The sequence below is a fragment of the Austrofundulus limnaeus genome, unplaced genomic scaffold, assembly GCF_001266775.1.
Source record: "Austrofundulus limnaeus strain Quisiro unplaced genomic scaffold, Austrofundulus_limnaeus-1.0 Scaffold361, whole genome shotgun sequence".
Lineage (NCBI taxonomy): Eukaryota > Metazoa > Chordata > Actinopteri > Cyprinodontiformes > Rivulidae > Austrofundulus > Austrofundulus limnaeus.
Window position 1 is genome coordinate 115001 of NW_013952763.1, and position 6896 is coordinate 121896.

The 6896-nt window shown below is 37.0% G+C and overlaps 1 protein-coding gene across 1 annotated transcript in view; it reads right to left on the minus strand.

Moving 5' to 3' along the window:
• The window catches only part of slc6a16a (solute carrier family 6 member 16a), an 18471-nt gene that overhangs the window by 10155 nt on the left and 1420 nt on the right, over nt 1-6896 (minus strand). The gene's annotated exons all lie outside the window — the stretch shown is intronic.

Sequence of the window (6896 nt, forward strand, 5' to 3'; positions counted from 1 at the left end):
GGTTAATCTTGGACAATATCTGACGATCGACTCTTTTGAATGAAACCAGAGAGCGTTGACAGAGAGGAGAAGGTAGAAATGACTCAGCCTGTAACTGAAAATATGGATGGAGGACCTCGGTTTAGCTTGTTTGTCACGCTAGCGCCGAGCTAATGCATATAAGACAGTATAGCGTTGGCGCTAGAGCAAAGGCTAACGTGCTAATCTGGGGTGGTTCTTCCATGAAGCAGCTCTGTTGTCCTCCATCCATATTTTCAGTTACAGGCTGAGTCATTTCTACCTTCTCCTCTCTGTCAACGCTCTCTGGTTTCATTTAAAAGAGTCGATCGTCAGATATTGTCCAAGATTAACCTTCAGGGTGGATTTAGCTTGCTAGCAGCCTCGCACCGATGACCTAGTTGATGTCATCATTTACCCAGAATGCTTAACGTATAAATAAAATGGCTCCAGCCGTGTTAAAATATATTTGAAAAAAATTACAAAACTAAACAGTATTTTTACAGTCTTTATTTTACAGTTAATATACATGTTTATCAAATAAAGTTTAATGTTACAACTAACTGTGGATCCCTTTAAAATGATGTGTGCAAAGATAGTCTAGTTAGATTGGATTTAGAAGTTCGTTTGTTGTTTTTTACATCAAAGTTTTAAACAAAGCAAGATTAGTTTGAACAGGGATGGGCAATATATGTAAAAACAAATCTGGCCTGCAAATGACTTCYGTCTGGAGTGCTAACTTTAGCTCAGTGTTTATTACATCGACAGAGTGATAGCTTTTTTCAACTTGCCAAGTTTGGTTAGCTGTGGACTCCAACTTGAGACAGGTTTACTCCAAAAGTTCATCAGTTGTWGCTGTACGTCCTATAAACACTTTCTGAGAGTTTCCATTAAAATATGTGTCATCAAGCATGATAAGTAACTCACTTCTTAAAACGATCATTGCTGTTGTGGTGACCTAGATTTTAACAGATATCCAACTTATTTAAAATGAATCAAATCAGTCCATCGTAGAGAAACACACCATCTCCAGCTTGCCCGAGGCTGATCATACCAGCAAATTCAGCCCAGGAGCAGAGGGTTTGTTTAAAAGGGGATTTTCAGATAACTCCTGGGGTCAAAGTCCACAATCACAAACAAATTGTATATATTTGACATRCAGGGAATATGTGCCAGGATGAGAGAGAAAAAAGTGTTTCTATCCAAAGCTAATATTTGAGCATGTCAGTGAGCCTATAGACATGAACCTTGTTGAAAAAAAAAAAACGTGTCACAGCACATAAACTATAGATAAAGTTTGTCCACAGYCAGACACATTTGGTGCAGGAGAAGAATGTTAGAAATCATCTGTGAACTGTGATTACACTTTTAAACCACAATCAAATGATAGTTTTGTTTCAAAAATCATTTTCAAAAGCAACTCTTGGTGTTTATTAGCAGCCTAATGTCAGGCAAAATATTACTACGAAACACAATGGTTATATTTACTTATGAGTGGACAAACTTCCACAGTCTAAACAATGAGTTAGAACTGCTCGTGCAATTATTTAATTAGTTTGATGAGRCTGCAATAAAATCACGGCTCGAGAACCAACAGCAGCCCCTTGGACATGTCTTACTGGACGTATGTCAGAAATGAAAACAAAACAATTTAAAGTAAACTGACTCACAACACTTTTTGTGTGTTTTAGCATCTTGGCCACCAAACTGCTTCAGTCCAAGTTCTTCTTAACATTGGTATTAAATGTGCTCTCATACTTCTTTAATCTTGATGCTCTACTTCATATCTTACATGTTCTTTTTTTAAATCCTTGTACTTTTGTTATTTATTCCTTGTTTGCGTTGCATGTTCTGCACCTCAGCACCACGTCAAATTCCTTGTATGTAAAAATACTTGGTAAATAAATCGTATTCTGATTCTAATTCAGCACTGACAACAACTTTTCAGTATATTGTGCAATTCTAAGTAAGCATTAGACATTATTTGTTTAGCATTTTCAGTCAAGTAGCCACACAGTGCRTCACAATAAACCAGAATAACACACAACAGAGCATTAAAAACACATTGACCAACCATAAAGCATTGATCAAACATTAAAACTCATACAGTCATATTAAAAGTCTGCTTTAAAAGGTGAGTTTTTAGCTGTTTTTTTAAAAAATCTCCACTGAATCCTCAGTTCTTATTGAGGTAATGCATTCCAAAATTTAGTAGCTTTAATCTGAAATGCTCTATCCTCAAGTGTCTTTAGTCGAGACCAAGGAACAAGTAGCAGATTGGACCAGGGGACTGCAACCTGCGGCTCTGGGGCCACATGTGGTTCTTTGGTCCCTCTGCAGTGACTCTTTGAAAATCTGACCAAACATGACAGAATATTTTTATTTTTGTTTTTATACTCGCAACAGAAATAAATTGTATGCAAATATGGGATCAATACTACTATTACAAAAAGTAAAACATGTTGGTTAGCTCATGCTAGCCTGTTGTTTACTTAAATAATCCAACTTTTTCTATGATCTTTCTCTCAAATCAGAGTGAGAAAAAATGTCTGAATAGTTCAGTTGCACTTGTTTTTATGAAATTCTGTGTCAACTGTATACTGTATTTTTCTTGTGCATGAATGATTTTTTCTTTTGTCCAGATGTGTAAAAATAATAATAAATAATAAAAATCCCAACATATTTTTTAGTTTTATAATATCACTTCCACTGGCAGTAAAGGTTCACGAAAAGGCCTTGAAAAGGCCCAYGGACCACCAGTTGATAATCACAGTTGTAGCTTGTTTTGCTGCKGGACACATTTTATTAGTGAGCCAAGGAGCAGACATGGCTCTTTCGATTGTAAAGGTTACAAGACCCCTGAACTAGACCTAAGCATACGTGAAGGTACAYATAGATGAAATAGATTTGCTAAACAAGTGGAAGCCTGGCGGTGCATCACTTTACAATACAATCCTGAAATAAAAAATAATAATTTTACAAAGATATAGATAAGTTTTGAGTTGTGTGAAAGGAAAGATGTGGCTATTTGGAGGAAACCTAAAGAACTAGACTAAAGGTTAATGCTCTAATTAGAAAGTGAAAAATTAATTCATTATTCATGATGCAAGTGTTTTGGAACAAGCATCAGTTGAGGTTAAAATCTCTAACTATGCTACAAACTTGTTATCATTGGTAAACAAGAATMATCTTAAGGCACTGTACAAAAAAGTCCAGTTTAAATCAAATTACATGCAATCTAATTCAGTCCCAAATATATTCAGATTCAAATCCAGTTAGAATCTGATTCAMTCCAACTATTGTACAGTCAGGAGGGAAAAGGCCCCAAAGTGCCCCAGTCATAACTCCACAGCAGTGCTGCTCAGTATTTTTCCAAATTCACTAAGTTGCTTAAGCTACAAAAATAAAATGTTGCCCATCTCTSATCTGACAGAAGAATCATTAATAAATATCTTCAATCCAACTGATGATGAGGGAAATGTRAGTATTTAAGACTAAAAGTTACTCAGTTTGTAGAGTGCTAGTCAGAACTGTTTACTGTGCCTGTCAGGTTGGGTACTGAGAGTTCTTTTCAAGGATTATTGAGTATAATTTGTGTGAAAAACAGGGGGAGTGGGGTGAGTTTCTCAATGTTCGTCACAWTGACAGCAGAGTCACTGAAACAGAAAAACAGGTCTGTAGTTGGGTAAACCTGCTGCTTTTTGTCCTGTATGTTTCATGAAAAAGAATAAAGAAAAAGAAAGTAGTTCTTTAAAAAGTATTTAACATTATTTGTATTTAGACTAAAGACTAAAGCAAAGTCAGGTTTCGTGTTTTCGAAGTAAACCATGAATCTCACAGGCAGCAGCAGATTGTACCAGCAGCTGAAAAGTCAGCTCAGAGTGGGCCGGGTCCAAAAYGGATCAACACGAGCCGAGCTGGCTCGGACACTTAAGGGAACAGGATCATTTTAATGTGCCCTTGTTGGTATCAGCTGGTGAGAATGGAAAATTACAAGCGGCGTACGAGCCAGGAAAATAAACCCCGCACATGTCTGTKAGGAACACACTGCCCAGATAGACTGTCAGAAGCATTAAAGCTGAGGAGTGTGTGAGTGCAACAAAAATCTGCAGAGGAGTTAAAGTAACGCGAGCAGCAGCAGCAGCAGCAGCAGCAGCAGCAGCCACGTGGTGAYGTCTGGGAGTGAGAATCAGCTGGGAGGTGTTGGGTTTGCATTGGTTCATGCCAACTTGTCCAGGAAATGCTTTTTTTTTCCTTGAACCCYTTTCTATAAGGTCAAAACTAATTATTCTATAAAGTATGTAGCCATTAATGTGGCAGCAGCTAGCTGTAGCACTTCCTGTGCATGCACTTCTGTGTGGGATATCATATTTCTGATAGAAAACCATGTGATAAAAAACAAACAGGTGCACAAAGGTTTTGCCTGAACCACTATCTATTTACATTTAGAAATTGACTTCACAGCATATTTTTATAATTTAAACACTTTTTGACACTTTTTCCTCTTTAAAAATTAGTCTTCTGAATGTTTTTTTCTTTCCCTGCAGTTGTAAACAGGGGATAACTATAACATATTTCTTTTTCTTGCTAATCTTAAATTATCTTTTCAGCCCACRGGTCTGTTTTGACAGCACACACACAAACACACACACTGCCACAGAGCTGTGCATTCTGTGTATTTTTGCTGTTGGTTAGTCTGGAGCTATCTGTGGGTGTAGCTAGAAAACAAGCAACCACCGTTCTGTCAGTAGTGCTCCAACCTGCCAATCTAAAATTAGAGAAACGTTGCTTTTCTATTAATAGGGATAGACTTCCCCACCCCTCTCTCTCTAAGAAAACCGTGCATTTAAAAAGCATTTAAAAACAGACTGGAGCATAAAAAAGCTGCTGAAAAGAAAACCAACTTTGTGAATTAGTTYAACAAACTGATGCTGTATAATGTCCACAATATACACAGTAAATTATATTTTTGCTGTAAACAAAAAATATTTGAGTCTGTCATTAAGACAAGAGGCCAGTGTTTCAGCTGTCATTTCCATTCTGTTTAGATCAATATAAAATGTCAAAAATATAACCTTTGACTAAAACTCATTTATTTAGTGAGCAAAACTAATCTGTCTTGTACCTGATGGGTGGTTCTGATTTCCGCCCAGACCCACACCCTCAGYAACAATCGAGGAGTTCATCAGGAGGAAGTGGACGGTTTTTAGACCGGCCGAATCTAAAGTCCCCAGACTTAAACTCCGCTGTTGTAAATCAAGGTTTTACGACTAAATGACATCTACTTCAACAAAACGTAATTATCTCCCACTGATGTGATCTGTGTGAGCCATAGCTCAGTTAGTTCTACAGATATTCGACTAAAATCAGGTGAGAATTAATGTCAGCTGTTAGCAAAATATTTCATGAACCTGTGGAAGGATTTTAATGAAACTCTTGATTGATTGTTTTGTTAAACTATTATTACAGCTGGCAATTAAATAAAGCTAGAAATACCTGAAAATAAAAGCTGAAATGCTTATTTCTTGTTTCAGGATTTTATTTTGATCTCAAAATGTTTTCTGTGTGTAATTTTTGTACTTTCACCTTAAAACATTTGTGTCTTGTTTGAGTCCCTAAAGCTGCAAACAAAGCAACAAATCCCCAGATATTTTCCTCACGGTAAAATTTTAAATCTAAAGAGTTTTTATATTTGTTTCTAAGTTTAGCACAAAAAGTAAGGAAATTTGTGTTTGGTAGATTATATCTTTTTTGTAACAATGCTTCTTGGCAATAAACCTTAAACCGTTAAAAACCCTGTTAATTCCCCTTTTAAATGGCGCCACATTTGTAAGGAACATGCATTTGTGGGATGAACAGTAGAGATGAATTTTGCCAAGTCTTCTCTGCCAAACAGCTTGCTTTGCTTTTTGACACTTGTTTTGAGCTTCTGCCTCCAGGTGCTGCCGATCAGGTGTCTGATATTAGATTTATTGCTAAGAAGCATTGGTACAACAAAGAAATAATCTACCAAACATAAATATCTTTACTTTTTGTGCTAATTATAAATTATCTGCTCACGTTAAGGTTTGCAGATATGCCAATCCTCCACAAACAGCTCTAACAAAAGCCTCCTGTTCATGTGAACAAGTCGGCACGTCAGCTTTATGTTGGAAAAGACATGTGAGTGGATTTTCCAGTCTCTCTGCTAACTCTGAACATACAGTTTTCTCTCTGGGAGTAAAGTAAACAGACTTATCGGGCCCTCGGCTGCTTGGCTGTACAGTATGTGTTTAACATTCTTTCAAGTCAACTACAACATCAATAAAACGGGGGAAAAAACAGTTTCGTTAGTAATTACAGTCAGCTGGACAACAACAAAAACACGACAACACGTGTGCAGAGAGAGAAATATAGACAGATGCATGCCTGAACTGTAGAAAAATAATAAAATGACAGAATAATCAGAGTTCATTTGTCACTTTCATGCAGTGAAATGTGATGAGCAACACTGTAACTACAGACACATTACAGACTGGATCCTGGATGTACGAATGACCTTCAGGTGCTGAACATGTCAGTCATGAGTACATAATCCAAACACTCATGGAAAAATACTCCTAACACACGTTCAAATAAAGATGCAGGGCTGTCATAAATCTGATGTATAATAAATAACAAACTTTGAATATTAGTTTTTACTTGTGAGTTCTCATCACATCCACATCTAAACAATACGTATGGATCATTAATGGAAATTAAAGTGTATCTTACCCCCCTGTGAAAAGATAACTCCGCCCCAAGGCGAAATTTGAAAAATGCATCTAAGTGGGTAGGGGAGGGGGTGTTAGAGAGCGGAGGTGTGGCCAGGATGGAGAACCTGACAGGCAGCTAGCATTAGCATAATTGATGCTACATGG